The 19,946-nt window shown below is 38.1% G+C and overlaps 1 protein-coding gene across 2 annotated transcripts in view; it reads right to left on the bottom strand.

Moving 5' to 3' along the window:
- Nucleotides 1-19,946, bottom strand: part of WDR70 (WD repeat domain 70) — a 265,961-nt gene that overhangs the window by 115,851 nt on the left and 130,164 nt on the right. The gene's annotated exons all lie outside the window — the stretch shown is intronic.

Below are 19,946 nucleotides of genomic sequence, written 5' to 3'. Positions count from 1 at the left end.
TTCTCACATTCCTAGGAGACATTTTGGGTCACTAGTCATACACATTTAATCTGTTTGGCACCTTACAGAGGGGAAAATATAGCTCTATTCCATTTTTCTAGGAAGTGTGTGGTGTAGGAACTGGGCAGTTTATAAACAAAACTAATAATGTAGGAGACAGGCCATTTAAAATAAGACTTTCTCACTCTTCACCATACTTATAAGCCTTATTTTGATGGAAGGCAATGGAGAAGTGACCCCTTACATTGCCCTGGACAATACAACTGCTACTGTTCCTGGAGCTCAAACATGTTATTTCTCTAATGCACAAGGTTCTGCTTGCCTTACACCCTGAAATTTCAGTCCGATAATAGATTCACCTCATTTGCTGCACAGGCTGTGTCACCTTGACCGTCGCCTGCCTGACAAGAGTATTTCTCAGTGCATTTAGACTCTAAGAATATGTTACCCAAAATTCTGTCTCTTTTCATGTCTACACTTCTGTTAACAAATATGAAATTTTTTTTAAAAAGCTAATAAGTCTAGGACAACCAGATTTTTCAGTTTTCTTAACAAATAATTTTTAAATCTGAAACCAAAATAAGGACATTCTTAAAAAGCATACAACTATGTTAATTTTATAAAAGGCAATATCAACTTTTTACAGAACTGAGAAGCTGAAATTAACTGTGGAATCTGAGAAAATGATAGAGCCTTCTGCCATTTCCCAGGCTTATCAGCTGACTACACATTTTGTGAGTGACTCCAACACACACAATTTCAACACACCCATTCAAATGATAAATTCCTTTGCGATTAAACAACTGCAAACAAAGAATAACTATTAAGGAATGATGTCAGATTGGAGAAAGGTCTCAAGTCGGGTTCCACAGGGATCTGTTCTGGGTCCAGTGTTCTTTAATATTCTTATTAATGATCTGCATATAAGTATGGAGAGCACATTGATCACTTTTACAAATGACACAAAGCTACGGTGGTTGTCAGTACTTTGGAGGCTACAGATAAAATTCAGAGGCATCTTGATAAATGGGAGAATTGGGCTATGGACATCAAAATGAAATTCAAAAAAGACAAATGCAAGGTGCTACACTTAGGGAAGAAAAAACCAAATGCACAAATACAGAATGGGGGGAAACTGGCTTGGCAGCAGCACTGCTGAGAAGGATCTGGAAGTTGTGGTGGATCACAACCTTAACATGAGTCAGCAATGTGATGTTGTTGCAAAAAAAGAAAATGCACTTTTAGGTTGTATTAACAGAGGCACAGCATGCAAGTCCCAGGAGATGATAGTACCGCTCTACTGTGCATTGGTTAGGCTTCAGCTGGAGTACAACATCCAGTTTTGGTCACCAAAGTATAGAAAGGATGTAGAGAAACTCAAAATGATCCAGAGGTGAGTGACAAAGATGATCAAAGGGATGGAATGCAAGCATAATGAGCGAAGGCTGAATGAACTGGGTATATTTAGTTTGGAAAAGAGAAGATTAAGCCGTCTTCAGATATGTGAAAGGCTGCCATAATAAAGATGTAGAAAGTTTCCCACAGAGGGCAGGACAAGAGTCAATGGGTTCAAAACTACTGCATAGCAGATTTAGATTAAATATCAGGAAAAACTTCCTAACTGCAAGAACAGTAGGACAATGGAACAGACTTCCTCGGGAGGTTGTGGAAGCTTCTTCAACAGAGGTTTTCAAAAGGAGGATGTATAGCCTTCTGTCTTGGATGGTTTAGACACAACAAATCCTGCATCTTGGCAGCGGGTTAGACTAAATGAAGCTTTCAGTCCCTTCTAATCTATGATTCTATCATGTGAATACTTGGATACTCTATCTAATTTCAGGTTCAGGACTTTCCTAGCTCATCCGGATTTGAATCCTGAACTTGAAGAGCTTGACTGAATGATGGACAAAAACTCTCAGTTGGGGCTTCCTCAGGTGGAGCTAGAGACCACCTGTTCAAGAGTTCAGCTGCTCCTCAAATAAAGAGAGCTGGAGGTCCAGTTATCGCCCCTCCCTTTGCTTGAGAAAGCAGTGAACTTCCCCTATCTGCTCACCTCACTCTGCTGGGAAAGAATGAAGATCCCAGTGGCTTTAATTCCAGTATCTTCCTCCAAATTACGAGGGGGGGAGAGAGAGCAGGGGCCAGGGAGGTATTCAACTGAACATCTGAAGCCCAAATTAAATGGGGGGTTTTGCATGCTCTTACATATATGTTTAAAATTCTCATGGTGTGGTTTTGCTAAGTGACAAAACTCATTAGAATAATAAAGAAGGGAAGAGATGTTTTAAAAGATAGGCAGCAGGCATAGAAAGGTGGAGCTCAGAGAGACAAAAACATCAGATATTTATTCCAGCCTTTGGCCACAGTCCTGCCTGTGGGATCTAAATTCTCCCCCTCAGTTATTTTTCTGTTAAAGCTGACAAACATGGGTTCATGACTGCAGTTGTGGTCTCAAATATGATTAAAACAAGTATAATTTAATACCATTCTGAAATGCTGATGTGTGTGTGTGTGCGCGCACACACACAAAAATGATAGTTTACCATTGTAAAAGTTCAATTACAACATATTCAATTACAGCCTCAAAAGCAGTGGGAATCAGGAAAGGGTCAACCTACTTTGTTCTTTTTGCCCATATGTCTCTGAGACTGAAGCAGTATGAGAACAGGAATAGTGTATATCTTTGTTCTGTATTGGACCAAACACATTATTAGTGATCAACCAAGTGAAGTTTTAAAAAAAAATGTTAAACTCATCTGCCTTGTAGGTTGCATAAATGGACTTACGGTGTACTCCGGCCATTTAATGACTATGTTATCCACATTGAAAATGTTTATGCAGTTTTTAGCCTATGTGATTTCATTTTAGCAAGTGTTTACTGCTGTCCAAAATCAGAAACTCAAACTTTTCAGGATTAATATTCTAGAAGTAAAAGATCTACAAACTACAAAGAGTGAAAGAGCTAAAAACTCTTCATTTATGATTTACCATGACTCAGTGGATTCCATAGTTTTTCCAATGAGAGTTTTTGTATCTTATGCAGATAAACAGAGGGAGCTTCCCCAACTACATAAGCTATAAACTTGGGCCTCCCAGAAAACATTCGATTCCATGTTTATAATTTCAGCAGAACAAGCTGATCTAGCCACATACAACACCAGGGTCAGAGTCTTTAAAAAGTTAAGATGAGAGATTAAAATACTAACCCATGATGCTTAGCTGAAAACTTAACAACCAGCAAAAAGTTACTGTTTATAAAATGCTGGAATGCCAAAAACACTTGACTAAACCTACTTCACTTTAACCATGCTTTGGAAAATATAACTTCTTGTACAATGGATTTTAATTAAAAACATACTATAGACACATAGAGCCAAACTTTTCTCACTTTAATCGTGCCAAGGCCTAATAAGACTACTTGTGTGACAAATGGAAGCAGGGTATGGCAAAAATTATTAGAAGAAGTAACATGCTTTGGCACTGTCCATTGTACTGTCTTATAGCACTTAGTACAAATAGTTCACAGACAGGAGTGGCACAGAAGATTTTTTAAATTTTAATCTTTCAAATAAATTCTAATTTAGCCCACTTTTCTTATGCTGTCTGAAGAAATGCAGAAATTCTGAAGTAAAAGTATACGTCAGTTGAAAAAGTGCTTAAATGCAAGCTGTTTCAAAAGACCAAATTTTTTTAAACCAGCAACTAACATTTTCACCAAGAAAAACCTTAGAAAATATTAATATAAACATACATAGTTTATAAAGACAAAAATAGCTTTACTAACCCTTTTATAAACATACGGCATTCAGCAAGGGCCAGAACAGAGAAAGATTAATTATTCACACGTCTCTGTGCCAAGTCTGCTCACTTGCTATGCTTTCTTAATCAGCTCTGTATAGTATATATTTACAAACAGACAAGTTCAGCTAGAAAAGCCATCCTCACATAGCTGGAGTGAATTTAACACCTTCATCCACAACAATGCTGGGGCCACACCTACCACAGTGATGCACTACACACAATATAGGATGAAAAGAATTCTGTATTACATGAAGCATTTGTTTTAAAGAACTAGTTTTCCACTATATCATTATAGATGACAATGTTGAGGGTTAACTTGGTGATACTGTACTTATGGTACTGTAGCTTCATAATTGAGTCCGGACTGCAAGAATGCTTAGCTCTTGAATTTTCACACAAAAGGTATAATTTTGAGAAACATTTTTCACGGGCTGCTTATAGCCTACAGTGGGCTACAGTATCAGGCAGATATTAGTCACATGCTTAATCCACTACTGGAAGGCACTCAGATATGACTGCAATGAGTGCAGCATATGAATCTACACAGAATTACATACAAATAAAAACTGTTGTGCTAAAAGAAACATTAAGGTTGCAAAATCAAGCATTCAAAAGTTAGAAATGCCTCAATTTGGTCCCCTTGTTAGTATGCGTTATAATACTGTCTTTAATTACTTGATCACATTTTTTCCTCTTTCAGTTCCCAGAATGGTTGGAGCTCACTTAAGAGCAGCTGTTCAATATCCTGTTTTCTCTTCGATGTTTAATGTGTAGTTCTATGTTTTATTTACTGCACATTATTCAAATGCTGCTCAAGACAGAATTGTTAATTTTTCCATGGGCTTTTTTATGGTATTCATCATTACAGTATTTGATTGCTATACAAACATTAATTTATCACAACCTCCACCCTGGCTTCCACTGTCTTTGCCAAGACACTCCCAGTTCTCACTCCACACCCTGGTTCTTCATCAAATCTTTCCCATACCCCACTGGTTCCCCCATGGCCTATAGCAACCCAGAGTTGAAAATTCAGGGACAGTACTGCTCAGGCCCCTCCAACCGCAGGCTGAAGCATACTCAGTGCAGATGGAAACTTCAGATATTTTAGCTACTGAACTCTAGCAAGTCTCTTTTGAGCATGTGCAAACTGTGATTTTTCAAAGGTTAATATTTTGGACAAAATTTAGGCAGATTTTTATGGGGATCGCAAAAGGCACATTCCTGGCACAAAGACCAGCAATGTGCCAAATTTCAAGTCCTTGCTCCAAATCATGAGGGGGTCAGAGTGTTCAAAGAAAAGGTTACCAGAATTGAACATGGGCGAAACACAATTTTCCCCAGCCTTTTTCTTGTAAATGGGTGAACTGTTCTGCCTGAAAATTTCCAAAAACATTCAGCCAGAGGCAGACACATGGTCCAAATGGTTAAAATATGTCAGTTATAAGCAAGAGAAAACAGGGTCACATAATGGGAAATGCCAGGCAGTCATAATAACAGGCATTGCTACCAACACCATCCATACTAGAATAGAATTTGGCCTTGTTTACCATTGAAATGCTTGCTGCTTTAAATATAACTATGCCAGCAAAGTGGCAAAAAAATTCCCTTAGCACAGATGCAGTTATGCCATTATAAAAGTACTTATATCAATAGAGTTTATTCTGATTCAGGAATCAAAATATGCTAAACCCGTATAAAATGATTTATCCTGGTATAACTGCATCTACACTAGGGCTTTTACTAGCACAACTAAAGTAACTCCTCACTTAACGTTGTATTTATGTTCCTGAAAAATGCAACTTTAAGTGAAACGATGTTAAGCGAATCCAATTTCCCCATAACAATTAATGTAAATGGGGTGGGGGGTTAGGTTCCAGGGAATTTTTTTTTTTGCCAGACAAAAGACTATATATTTTTTTATATATATATATTATATACACACACACACACACACAGAGTATAAGTTTTAAACAAACAATTTAATACTGGTACACAGCAATGATGATTGTGAAGCTTGGTTGAGGTGGTGAAGTCAGAGGCTGGGATATTTCCCAGGGAATGCCTTACGGCTAAATGATGAACTAGCAATTGGCTGAGCCATCAAGGGTTAACTCGTTGTTAATCTAGCCTCACCCTCTACAAGGCAGCAGGAATGGAGGGAGGGAAGACAGCATGGCAGACAGAGACACTGTGTGTGTGTGTGTGTGTGTGTGTGTGTGTGTGTGTGTGTGTGTGTGTGTGTGTGTGTGTGTGTGTGTGTGTGTGTGTGTGTGTGTGTGTGTGTGTGTGTGTGTGTGTGTGTGTGTGTGGCCCATTTCCCCTTTAAGTACCCTGACCCACTCTTAAGTGTTAATCAGCAAGCTGAGACCACAGCTGCTGCCAGGAAGCTCTCTCTGTCCTGAGCCCTGTTGTGTGTCCCCCTGCTCTATGGAGATGAGGTAAGCGGGTTGCAGGAGCAAGGGGGAGGGGGACACCCTGACATTAGCATCCCTCCTCCCCCTTGCACAGCAAGCAGGAGGCTCGGTGAGCAGCTCCAAGGCAGAGGGCAGGAGTAGCACATGGCAGTGGGGGGGAGGGACAGCTGAACTGCCAGCAATTGATAGCCTGCTGGGCAGCTTCTGCACAGGGAACTTAGGGGAGCGGGGAGCTGATAAGTGGGCTGCCGGTCCACCCTGGTTCCAAGCCCCCACCATCTAGCTGCAACAGGCTGCTCTTCCTGCAAGCAGTGGACAAAGCAGGTGGCTGCAGACGTTATAAGGGAGCATTACACAACTTTAAACGAGCATGTTCCCTAATTGATCAGCAATGTAACAATGAAACAACGTTAACCGGGACAACTTTAAGTGAGGAGTTATTGTATTTTAGGGGGAAAAAAAAATCACAATCTAATCGACATAGTTGTGTCAGCAGAACTTTGTAAGTGTAGATCAAGCCTGAATCACCCCGGAATTTTAGCAACCTATTTGCAATGAAAGGTAAGATCCTAGTGCTGGAAATGTAGCAAGAGCTCCAAGAGAAGGCTTAAACCATTTTTTCAGGCCATTTTTTGTGGAATACCTTTTTTCCCCCCTCAAAACATATATTGGGCCATATTCTGTCTTGATTTTCAGCCCATGCAACTCCCATGTACAGCTTTTGAGATAACTTGTGATAGTATTTTGATTTAGGTACGTAAAAGATCTACAATCACCACTGCATCAGTGTGCCTTAAACATTAATCAAATATTAAATGAATATATAAGTACACAGAGAAGAAAGTATTATCTTCATTTTACAGATGGGAACAGAAGCACAGAGAGACTAAGTGACTGGTCCAAGGCAACAGAAGTTGTCTGTGGCAGAGCCAGGAATAAAAAGCGTATCTCCTGACTCACAGTCCTGTATCTTAATCACAAGTTCATTTTTCCTCCCTCTATCTTCATCCAATGTTAGGTTCCTTTGGAGCTGTAAAACTTTATTTCCTCCTCTGTCCATTTTAGAGTGATGGGCTCCTTCTCCAATTTCCTTCCTGGGCCTAACTATGTCACAATACCAACAGTTGTGTGCATTTCACAGATAGCTGCACAGAGCAGTGCTAACTGACCACAGTCTAATAGTGCTCCTTTGATGTCAACTGTGTCAGTTAGCCCTTAGTTACTCTTTAATGAAACAGATAATTATAATGACCATACATAACACCATCCATGGACACTAAACATCTGTACGAATTTGTTATTTTACACACAAATTACATGTTTTTCAAAAGTGTTGCCAACTCAAGTGATTTTATCACAAGTCTCATAATATCTGGAATTCTTCTTAAAGCCCAAACTGCTGGAATCAGTAGCTTGCATCAGAATATCAGTTTTAACATGAAATCATCAAGTGATCTCTAAGGGCTCTGAAACCAGATGGCAAAGAAGAACCCCAAAATTTATTATTATTATTTTTAAATCTTGTGATTATTTGGGACCTGACTCAAACATTTAGAACATTTGGAGTTGACAATAATGCTATTATTTTCAAAGTATATTGGCTCACCGGATTGGTAATATGATATGGAGCCTTTGAAATCTAGGTAATTAGTTCAAATAGTGGCCAGCTACGGAGTCATTAAAAGAATTATTGCGGGATGGCTCACCAGTAACTTATGCAAAGTAAGTTTCATGGCCTCATTCCAGTTACACACCATAATAACTGACACTATTTGACACCCTTGTTAGCAGTCTCAGGAAAGTGGCCAAGGACTGTATTGATATGGAAAGGGAACCACATTTTCCCCTTAGAGGTGGTCCCTCCAGGTCAAACAACTGGCAACAAATGTCCAGTGCTGTGTGGGAAAGCAGCAGTGTTGATGTTGTGTTCTGTGATCAATAGAGAACTTCAATATTTAGGAATATCAATTTTTACCAGCATTATATTCACTTTCAAACCCTTTTCTAAAATAAAAAACTTAAAGGCACGAGTTCACATTACAGATGGTCACATTTAGGGCAAAAAAACAATAATTTTTTAGTAATGGCATAAAACCAGTCTGAAATCACAACTTCTAACTTCTGTTTTTTCCCCACTCTTGTAACTTGAATATAAAAACTATTTCATTTTCAAAAATTGCTCCCTTGACAGACTTTTTATGCCTAGTTTCAACCCAAAACAAATTTTTATGGCTCGGTTGTTAGCAGGGCTTTATAATGGAAATGCTGACAGAGTAATTATAGTCGTGGGTGCCACTGAAATAAACAATTATGTTAAATTTAAATAGTTTTTAAAAAAAAATTCTTTAACAAAACTTTCTTTTGGCACTCCTATGCTGTAACTTTATATATTGATGAGTATCCATTCCATGCATTGTAATTCACATAACAGAAAGAACATACAAATGGCTGCAAGTAAGGTATTTATTTTGGGAGGGAGGAAGGTACATGGTCGAGTAGGGTTTATGATGACAAAAGAAGATCTGCAACTTATCTCACTGAAAGTTCAGCCACTGGAGAGTGAATAGTTTGCCAACAGATTCTAAATCATACTGACACCAATGAATGTACATCTCAATAGGACAGATTATTGGACAGTAAGTTTCCACATGAGCTAAAATGTAGAGTATTGATCATGTTTTTTCTTTGTATAATACATAATACATTTCCCAAATCACAGGTTTGGAAACATTTCAAGGAGGTGCACAAAAGTTGCCAAAACTGAACTAATCCCTTTCAAGAGAAACCTGTTCAGTGTAAAGTTTTATTAGCAAATATTGGAAAGATACAATCAGGATAAAATCAAAAGATTTTACCTCCACAATAGAAAAATTAATGGAAAGCAATCCATTGAAGAACTATCTGCAGATACCAACAAGGGTGCATGAGGCAGGGAAGGGGTACAGTGGTGAAATGGCTAGTTGTATTACAGACGCTGACTGGGACTTTGAAAGGATCAGCCACTACTCAAATACACGCTTGCAATGAACACACTTCAGAGATAAGGTTTAGGCTCATATCCTGCCAGAAGTGCCACATGGGCGGGCCCTTCTATCCACATAGAGCCCATCAACTTCTCTGGGACTCTGTGAGAGGTTATGGGTCTGTTTGTAGGATTACAGCCTTTGAGAGTCAAACAATGAGCTTAATAGATGCTTACGGTCCAATCCTGCAAACTCTTACCCACACAAGTAATTTTACACCCAAAAGTAGCCCAACTTCTTTCAACAGGACTAATCATAGATTTTATAACAAGAAAAAGGAGTACTTGTGGCACCTTAAGAGACTAACAAATTTATCTGAGCATAAGCTTTCGTGAGCTACATCTCACTTCATCGGATACAGTTCACTTCATCAGTTGCATCCGATGAAGTGAGCTGTAGCTCACGAAAAGCTTATGCTCAAATAAATTTGTTAGTCTCTAAGGTGCCACAAGTACTCCTTCCCTTTTTCTTTTTGCGAATACAGACTAACACGGCTGCTACTCTGAAACCATAGATTTTATGGCCAGAAGGGACCACTATGATTATTCAGTCTGACCTCCTGTATAATTGGGACCACAGAACTTCAGTCAGTGGTTCCTGCATCTAGCCCAAGAATTTATGGTTGAACTACAGCACAGCTTGAGAAAGATATCCAGTTTTAAGGACTCCAAGAGACAAAGAACGTATTACACTCCTTGACAATCCATTCCAATGGTCAATTAATCTCACTGTTAAAATTGTACATCTTGTTTCCAGCTTAAAGGTGCTGACTTCAACTTCTAGCCACTAGAACTTTTCAAATAGATTAAGGGAGACCTCAAGGATCAGATATCTTCTCCTTGTATAAGTACTTCTTGGCAAAGAACAAGTCACCTCTAAACCTTCTCTTTAATAAGTTAAGTATATCGAGCTCCTTTAGTCTCACTGAAGGTGTATTTTCAAACCCATAAATCATGCTTGTAGCTCTTCTTTGAACTCTTTCCAACCTGGACACAGTATTCCAGTAATGGTCTCTCCAATACCACATTGTCACGGGGTCTAGTTATAGAAGACTCAGCCCTCCGACAGAGTCCATGAGAGTCCACCCCTTCTGGGGCTATCAAAGACTGAAAGGAAAACCAAACACAAATAAACTAATAAAAGGTTGTAGTAGGACTCTCTTCCTTCAGAGACCCTTTGGGTAGGCTATAGTGCAGTTCAGTTGCCCACAGGTGAGCCTCTAGTAATAGTCTCCATGTAATGGTTCAGCAGTGGGGCCTTGTTTCAGTCATAGGGGGTCTCAATAGACAATGGTCTGCTGAGCAGCTCCTGTCTTCAGCCAGGACCAATCCAGGATCTGAGGACCAAAGCTCTGCTCTTGTCCAAGATCTGCCACCAACTGAGCTGGGTTTCTCCCTTTTACATCTTTCCTCTGTGGCGGGGTAGGCTACTTGAGCTCATAGCAGCCCATTAACTCTCACCTACAGGGTGTGGGTTTATACACTCCATCACACACACACACATACACACACTGCTTCTCTACTCCTGCACAATATTCCTCTGTTTATACATCAGAGGATCATGCTAGCCCTTTTTATCACAGCATTGCATTGGGAGCTCATATTGAGATATTTATCTACAATGACCCCGAAATCATTTTCATAAAATAATCCCCACCCTGCATTACGGCCTACATTCTTTTTCCTAGATGTATGATCTTGCATAATGCACTTCCTTGATCGCATCTAGCTTGCCAAGTGATCTTGATTGCTCTTTTTCAGTGACTTGAACTTGTCATTTATAACCCCAGCAATCTTTGTATAATGTTCAAATTTTAGCAGCAAGAATTTTATATTATCTTTGAAATCATTGATAAATATATTGAAGAGTTTTGGGCTGAGAACCAATCCTTATGGGACCCCACTAGAAAAACCTCCATTAGCTGATGATTCCAGATTAATGTTAGCCAACACAAAATATGTTACCCATTCCCCTCCACCACCCCATAAATATGTATTATGAGCATGATATTAATATTGTATATATTATATTAAATAGGAATGTTGCATAGTTATGGTAACTGACTTGTTTGCTGATTATATATATATATATATATATATATATATATATCCCACTATACTCTGCAAAGCTAAATATAGCTTTTCGCATTAGCTAATTTGAAACCTGTTAAAGACAACATATATGAATAGCGTGTCCTCATACAGGTTGGGTTTTGCCTTCATGGCCCCTAGTACTTGGAATGTGGTATCCAAAACTAATGACAAGGAAGGAACAGGTCGATACAGGAAAACAAAGTAAAAAGTGATTGGTAGATTTTAATCTTGGGTGATGTATGAAGTGCTTTTAGCTTGCAAACAACCATATTATAAGTATGGCTAATTTTGAATGCATACTTTGGAGCACATCTTCTGTGTAAGATGAACTGTACACTGCAAGGGAACTGCTTCCAGGAAACAGTGATTTGTTTTCATATTGTACTATTTTGTTTTTAGACAATAAATTGGCTAAGTCTGGTTATTTGGTATCTTGAACATTTTTTTAGTGCAAAAACAAGTGTACTCAAGTAACTGTCTATACTTTAGACAATATTAACAATTATGTTCTGAGAGCTAATACAGTCAGGTAACCACTTTTTAAACCAGTTAGTATGTTCCACACGCTTCACATGTGTTTTCAAGATGAGTCCTGAGTAAAGGCCTGATCCAAAGCCCACTGAAATTAATAGAAAAACACTCATTGACTTCCATTGGTTGTGGATCAGATCCTTTCGGTTCTTAAATACCATCGGGAAGGCGACTATACATGAGAGCTAGATAGCTTAGATTTACACATGTTTATGTCATTAGAAAATATATTGGCAAACTGAGTTTTAGTTTAAAATTAATCAAAAATTGTGATAAAGAATATATCAACTTCAAATCAACTACATTTTCTCCCAAACCATTCAAAATATTTCTAGACCAACCATCAGCCAGAACACTCCATGCCTTTGAAAAGAACAGAAGTGAAAGAATGCAATCTCACTCTGCTACCACCCATTTAATGACAAACATTAAAGCAACTTCATATCTTTCTTGTGGCAGAAAACTAAGAAAGTGACAGAAGTTAGTGGGATGTTGATTTAAAAATATCAGGAGGAACAAAAATCTCAATAAAGGGAACAAACAATAATAAATTCTACATTATAAATTGCAAAATTATCTGCACTTTCTACTGTCTAATAACTGAAAAAATTGAAAAAAAAGAATTAATTCCTTTTAGCTATAGTAATGTTATGTATAGTATAGTGGGTACGTATATGTTAGTATGTATGTAGTATGTATCGTACAACTATGTATAGTAATGTTAATGTTACTAACAATTACAATAAAAATTTTAGACAGAAAACTGACTTTAAAGTTGATGGTGCCAATTTAATCAACCACTTTCAGTTTCTTAAAGAGAACAGATTTATCATCTTTGTAAGCAAACATGCCAAAATAAATATTCTGTTCCACCCCAGAGATTTTTTTTCACTATCAAACACAAATATCTGAGTTTTGTTTATTAAGTCTACCATACTTCCTACTATTACTACAGTAAATGGAAAATTTTGGTCATTAAAACAAGATGTGTATCTCATGAGAAAATATTACTGTAAATTAAGTGATAGTTTAAAATTCACCAGAGAGTTAATTTTGGGAAATGGAGAGTTCACATCTAGATGGAAATGGACCTATAGGTGTATGACATGTAGTAATGAAAAGAGTTTACTCAATAACGTCAAAAGAGGACTCAAATAGAGACGTAGTGGAGCAATGCTCCAGTCTCGTACCAGTCCCATTCCTCCTCCAATGGAACTTTGCTATTTCCAGTTCACCCAGGTATAACTTGGTGCTAGTTAGAGTAGTAGCACACAGGATGCAGGTTCCTGTAGTGCAGCCAGGACATAAAGGGTATGTCTACACTGCAATTAAAGACGGCGGCACAATCATAGCTGGCCCAGGTCAGTGGACTCAGGCTACGGGGCTATAAAATTGCAGCAGAGGCATTTGGGCTCAGGCTAGAGCCCCAGCTCGGGACTTGGGCCAGCTGTGGGTCCTTTATTGCAGTGTAGATATACTCCAAGGCACTAAGTCAACCATGTGTTGTCTGAAAACAAAAATACTTTGGAGCAGGAAATTAAAGCAGAAGAGTCAAATTTCATCTGATATTGACATGCTTCCTGAGTTCCACTTTTCAAATATTTTCTTGGGAGGAATCCCAGACCTGACCATTACATCTGAATTTTAGAATTCAAATCCCTGGCAATTTCAGTTGCTTTACCTCAGTGCCTCTTGCGCCCTCCTCCCTCTCAATCTGTTTAGTTCAGAATCAAATGAAGAGCTAGGGCTATCTTACAGCTCCATTTGGGGGTATTATCTTTGCACTGACCTCACAGAAAGACCTAAGTAGCTTCCAACTCTCTCAGTTACCTGAGCTCCTACTCAAAAGAGACTCTATGGTATAGTATTCAGTGGTAGCCGTGTTAGTCTGTATCAGCAAAAAGAATGAGGAGTACTTGTGGCACCTGAGAGACTAACAAATTTATTAGGGCATAAGCTTTAGTGGGCTAAAACCCATTTCATCTGATGCATGCAGTGGAAAACACAGTAGCAACACACACATACACACACAGAACAAGAAAAAATGGGTGTTGACATACCAACTCTAACAAGACTCATCAATTAAGGTGGGTTATCATCAGCAGGAGAAAAAAAACTTTTGTAGTGATAATCAGGATGGCCCATTTCAAACAGTTGACAAGAAGATGTGAGAAACAGTAGGGGAAAAATGAGCATGGGGAAATAGTTTTTAGTTTGTGTAATGACTCATCCATTTCCAGTCTTTATTCAAGCCTAATTTAATGGTGTCCAGTTTGCAAATTAATTCCAGTTCTTCAGTTTCTCGTTGGAGTCTGTTTTTGAAGTTTTTTTGTTGAAGGATTGTGACTTTTAGGTCTGTAATTGAGTGTCCAGGGAGGTTGAAGTGTTCTCCGACTGGTTTTTGAATGTTATAATTCTTGACGTCTGATTTGTGTCCATTTATTCTTTTACGTAGAGAATGTCCGGTTTGACCAATGTACATGGTAGAGGGGCATTGCTGGCACATGATGGCATATATCACATTGGTAGATGTGCAGGTGAACGAGCCCCTGATAATGTGGCTGATGTGATGAGGTCCTATGATGGTGTTCATTGAATAGATGTGGACAGAGTTGGCAATGGGCTTTGTTGCAAGGATAGGTTCCTGGGTTAGTGGTTTTGTTGTGTGGTTGCTGGTGAGATTTGCTTCAGGTTGGGGGCTGTCTGTAAGCAAGGACTGGCCTGTCTCCCAAGATCTGTGAGAGCGATAGGTCGTCCTTCAGGATAGGCTGTAGATCCTTGATGATGTGTTGGAGAGGTTTTAGTGGGGGCTGAAGGTGACGGCTAGTGGCGTTCTGTTATTTTCTTTGTTAGGCCTGTCCTGTAGTAGGTGACTTCTGGGTACTCTTCTGGCTCTGTCAATCTGTTTCTTCACTTCTGTAGGGGGGTACTGTAGTTTAAGAACACTTGATAGAGATCCTGTAGGTGTTTGTCTCTGTCTGAGGGGTTGGAGCAAATGCAGTTGTATCTTAAAGCTTGGCTGTAGACAATGGATCGTGTGGTATGGTCTGGGTGAAAGCTGGAGGCATGTAGGTAAGTATAGCGGTCAGTAGGTTTCCGGTACAGGGTGGTGTTTGTGCGACCATCACTTATTACCACTGTAGTGTCCAGGAAGTGGATCTCTTGTGTGGACTGGTCCAGGCTGAGGTTGATGGTGGGATGGAAATTGTTGAAATCATGGTGGAATTCCTTAAGGGCTTCTTTTCCATGGGTCCAGATGATGAAGATGTCACCAATGTAGCGTGAGTAGGGGCATTAGGGAACGAGAGCTGAGGAAGCGTTGTGACCCATGGAAAGCATGTTAAGGCAAAGATTTTTAATTGAGAGTTTGGGGGAAGGCAGAAAGATGGAGGATTAATTTCAAGTGCACTTTGATAACTAGTCTTCAAATTTGTAAAGATAAACATTGTATCTAATCTAAGTCATAATATGTGGTGTTTATACAAATGTCTGGTATTGGCCTTGGCACAGCTGCCCTACTACTCCTAGCAGTTCTGAAAACTGCAGCATAGCCAGCATTAACTGTGTATATTAAGCACAAAGTGTTTGTATAACACTGTGATGACGCAAAAGGTGTTCGGACTACTAATATTTATCCAGAGACTTTCTTCACGATAGTAATGTTACCCAAAAAGCTCTGCTGGATGGCATGTGTAAATAAAGAGTTTTAATTTTCATATTTCTCCAAATCCATTCTTATATACAAAAATTCATACAATTCACTACATACAAAAATAAAAATTAAAACAAGATCATACAACAGCTATGCTTATAATGGGGTTACTTGGGAAAAATTCTGCTCTTGCCTATACTGGTATAACCTCACCAATATCAGTGCTTATCTTACAGAATTCTAGGAACACTTGGACCATAACTCCAGCAACCCAGTTGGATGGTTAGAACATGTCAGTCTTTAACACAGTTCAGAGAGATGATTAAAATGCAGTTAAGTCCTGTCAATACTGCAAGATGTAAATATGCTTTAACCAGGTTGGGGAACTACCATGTAGTAGTGAAAGTGCACAGATTGCAGGCTGTGGACTTGAGTGGTGGTTTAGGCCACCTAGAGTGGGAATGTATTAATACAAGGGCTGTTCTGTGGGAGTCAGTGCCAGGAAGTTAGGAAATACATCGAGTCTGAGCAACCTCTGCACTGGGGACACCTATGAAGCCCTGACTGGATTTTACAGAAAGCCTCACTAGATAGAACCTGTGAGGGAAAGAAGTGGCATTAGCCACTCTCTACCAGGAGTGAATTACCTTTTCCCCTGGAATATCTGTCCCCACAGGGGTGAAGGGAGTTACAAATGGGAAATAAAAGATGACTAAGTAAGGCTACCTTGAATCTAGGTCTACTTATTGCTCTTCCTGCAAGGCATTAACCCACTCCATTAGGCCATACTCTTTATGACCACCTGGAAGCTAGGATGCTAGTTTGAATATTAGGGTCTAGATTATCACCTGATGTAGACTGACATAGCCCTATTGAAATCAATGGAGCCACCCTGATTTAAACCAGCTAAGAAACTGTCCCTTTATGGGTACAATCAAAATCCTAACTATTATCACACACTTTCACTGATATTATAGTCACAGGTGCAACTTCATAGAAAGACTGTGCCATTATATTCTAACCTGTAGTTTTCACGGAAAACCAAACTTTCTATTTTGAAAAATTAAGCAATTTTTGAATTCTCTGATGGTGAGGAAATGGTTTTCCTGTTTTTAAAGTGAGGCTGTTACCATATAACTCATACATGGTTTGATTTAAATACTTCAGACTTGCCACATACTTCTTTACTGAAGAAGACAAGTACCTCTGGTGAGTTTGAACACAATAGGTTCATAATTAATTAAAGTAACAAATATTTTTAAATTGCGTATTAAGCATGCTCAATAAATACTAGCTATCTCCCCAACCAACACAACTGCCAAAGCTGCCTGACTCTCCTCCATGACAACTAACTAATTTTCTCTGGACCATTGTGGATTACCTTTCAAAAAACCTTATGATGATATAGTTACATAGTAATAAGTTAACTTTACCTGTACTGACCATCTACAGAATTTGTAATAAAACAAGCATAGAAATGCGTTAGAATTTCAGAAGCATGCCATGTCTTGATTTAAAATAAATATTTAGAGACACCATCTAGAGATAGAAAGAAAATGAATATAAATAGGAAAAAACCCAAAACATTTACCAAAAGTTCAAATTATCTGTGAGAAAGAAAATGCACAACCCACATTTTCTTAATTTAAAGCATTTAAAGTGGGATTTTCAAAAGTCACTTAGGTTATATCTACACAGCAGACAGACACCCGCAGCTACCAGTGTAGTTGCTGTGTAGACATATTCTGAGGTGCTTCTGAAAATCCCACCCTTAGAGTTTTTAATCAAATAGTGATTAATGTACCTGTCTTCACTAAAAAGGATAAAAAAAAATTAAACAAACAATCTAACAGTGCAAATACCTGAGCAGTAATACTCTGACCTTAGTAGTTCAAGAACCAAATTAGGATCAACATTACCCAAAAAAGCCACAGTAGTGTGAATTCATCGTTTCATTTATTATAGTACTAGATATTTATATTTAAACAGTATGACAAGGGAAACATTTAGTTTATATATATTATTCAAAATGACTAACCAAGTATTATTTTATCAATTTCAATTGGTTAATAACATAGTAAAAGGATCCTTATTGGTTAATAACTTAGATCAGTTTATAATTAAAACATACAGTGTTTTAATACCATGTGCTGCAAAGAGCCACAGGAGACACATTAAAGAGCCACTTGCTGCTCATGAGCCTCAGTCTGAGTATCACTGCCTGAGAGACTAAATCTTTAAAATGGTATTTTATGGATAACTCAAAGACAGAACAACCATCTCCTCAATGCCAATAATAGCCAATATTACATAGAAGCTATACAGTATCAGAAGCTCCATTGCTCCTTTCTCTAGTGTAGCATACAAATTACACACTATGCATATCTGAAGCAACAAATCATATTTGCAAATTTAATTGAGCCTATTGGCAATTGTTCCATTATGGCAGTAGAGCTGCCAAGTTAGTTACATGATTGTTATCATCTTTGTTTTCAAGTTAATAAAAGGTTTCAAAAGAAAACAAGTTTTAGGAATGAATTTAATTACATTCTCCCTTCCACGCTCCCTTTATGGTAATCTGTTACGCAACTGAGTCTAATTTAGATTGCAAGCTTCTTGGGGCAGGGAACTGTCCTGTAATTTACTGATAAAGAGCTATGCACACACCTATAGGCCTGAAGTAAATAAAATAATAATAATGAAAATGCCAACATTAACACATTACCCAGTAAAGCATTTAGCAACAATTATGAATCATACATTTGACCAATGTAAGAATGAAAACAAGTCTGAGTACCCCTCTGTAACACTGCTGTAAATATGAAGTAACTTCACTGATGTCAATGAAGTACACTGAGTTATTCCAGATTTACACTGGTGTAATTAAGCAGAATTAAGCCCTAAATGTTTTATTAAGGAGGTCCCTTGAGGTTGGTTATTATCAGACTCTAAGATACATTTTAAAGTGTATAAGTATGAACTTGGGTTTTAAGAGGATAGGGGAGATAACAGTTGGGAAAGGATTTTTTTTTTTTTTTTAAAATAGTAAACCAGCTGTAAAGTAACCACAGTCCTGGCTGCATCAACAAATCACAAAGCTCAGGACTGCTAAATTTCAAGGTTGGCTGTGATTCTATTTCTGAAAAAGAGAAAGGAAGTAAGACTAGGGACACAAAACACCTGCTGCTGTAGAATTTATCATCACCCAGCTCTCTTGCTTATTCATACAGAAATACCCATCATATGTGTGATAAGAAAATATCCAGATAGGAAAAAACAAAACGATCCATTTCCTCTTCCTCCTCTATTTTAACATAAAAATCAACTGATTTTTTTCATGATATAAATAAACTAAGTTCTTTATGTCTTTAAATGGTACATTTATATTCTTCTATTAATAGAATACCAGCACCACCACCAATTTTTCTTTTAACACACTAATTCTGGGCCTCCTGCTGTGGGGTGATGTGTACCTGCAATTTCCATTAACTTTAAGATGTCTGGGGTACTCAGCACTTTTCAGGGTCAAGAAATTTAATGAGTACGGACAGCTCCGTTTCTGAAGGCTTTCTTTCACAAAAGAAATGCAAAAGGCTACATCAGAGTAACATTTCAATTGTAAATACACATTGATGTTAAAATACTAGAAATGCTCTCTGGATAATGGCCAAACACACTAAAACTAAGTTACCAAGGATACATGTCCTCACTCAGATTCTAAAGGGAGAATTGGTGCTTTTCATCAACAATTTGGATGGGGTCGTATATTTGCAAATTACATCTTTTGGATGTAACTTTACTTTAAATGTTATAAGACACAGAGAAGCAAACAAAGTCATTTGTTACATGTGTAGGAGTTTATTCTGGTTAATTATGTACATCCAAACAAACAATTCCTTCAGAAAGGATCCATGTTAATTCATTAGTGTTATTCAAGTATATACATAAGGATAACCACCACATTCCTAATAAAAATGTCAGGTCTGTTCACGGAAGTTTCTCTATGCTATTACAATGCTAGCTAACTATCTGCAAAGCACAAGAATGGAATGCTATTTATCTTTAATTCTAGGATAAAGAAATATTTATTTGCTCATTTTGTCTCAATTAAAGTGTTATGCCCTATATTCATCTAAGCCCAAAAGACAAACTGCAACTTGGTCTTATAAGGCTTAGGTTTTTACATGAAAGCCATCATTTGGAATATTTTCAAAGAAAACAAATAGCTGTAGTCAGGTGCACTGTAGTGAATTATCTTTATTGATAACAACTGTGTAAAGAAGCCATGAACTAAAGCTGGTTAATAAGAGTATACTTCAGATTTATTCTATAATTCCCAGGTCAAGGGAATTTGTAATGTGTCAGCAGACCATCTTTGTTTATCTAATAGAAGAGCCCGAAAGAATGGAGTCTTACAGTTTTGTTCTCA

Source organism: Natator depressus, chromosome 5 (genome assembly GCF_965152275.1).
Source record: "Natator depressus isolate rNatDep1 chromosome 5, rNatDep2.hap1, whole genome shotgun sequence".
Lineage (NCBI taxonomy): Eukaryota > Metazoa > Chordata > Testudines > Cheloniidae > Natator > Natator depressus.
The sequence above is the reverse complement of the archived record's forward strand: the minus strand, read 5'-3'. Positions and strand labels throughout refer to the sequence as shown.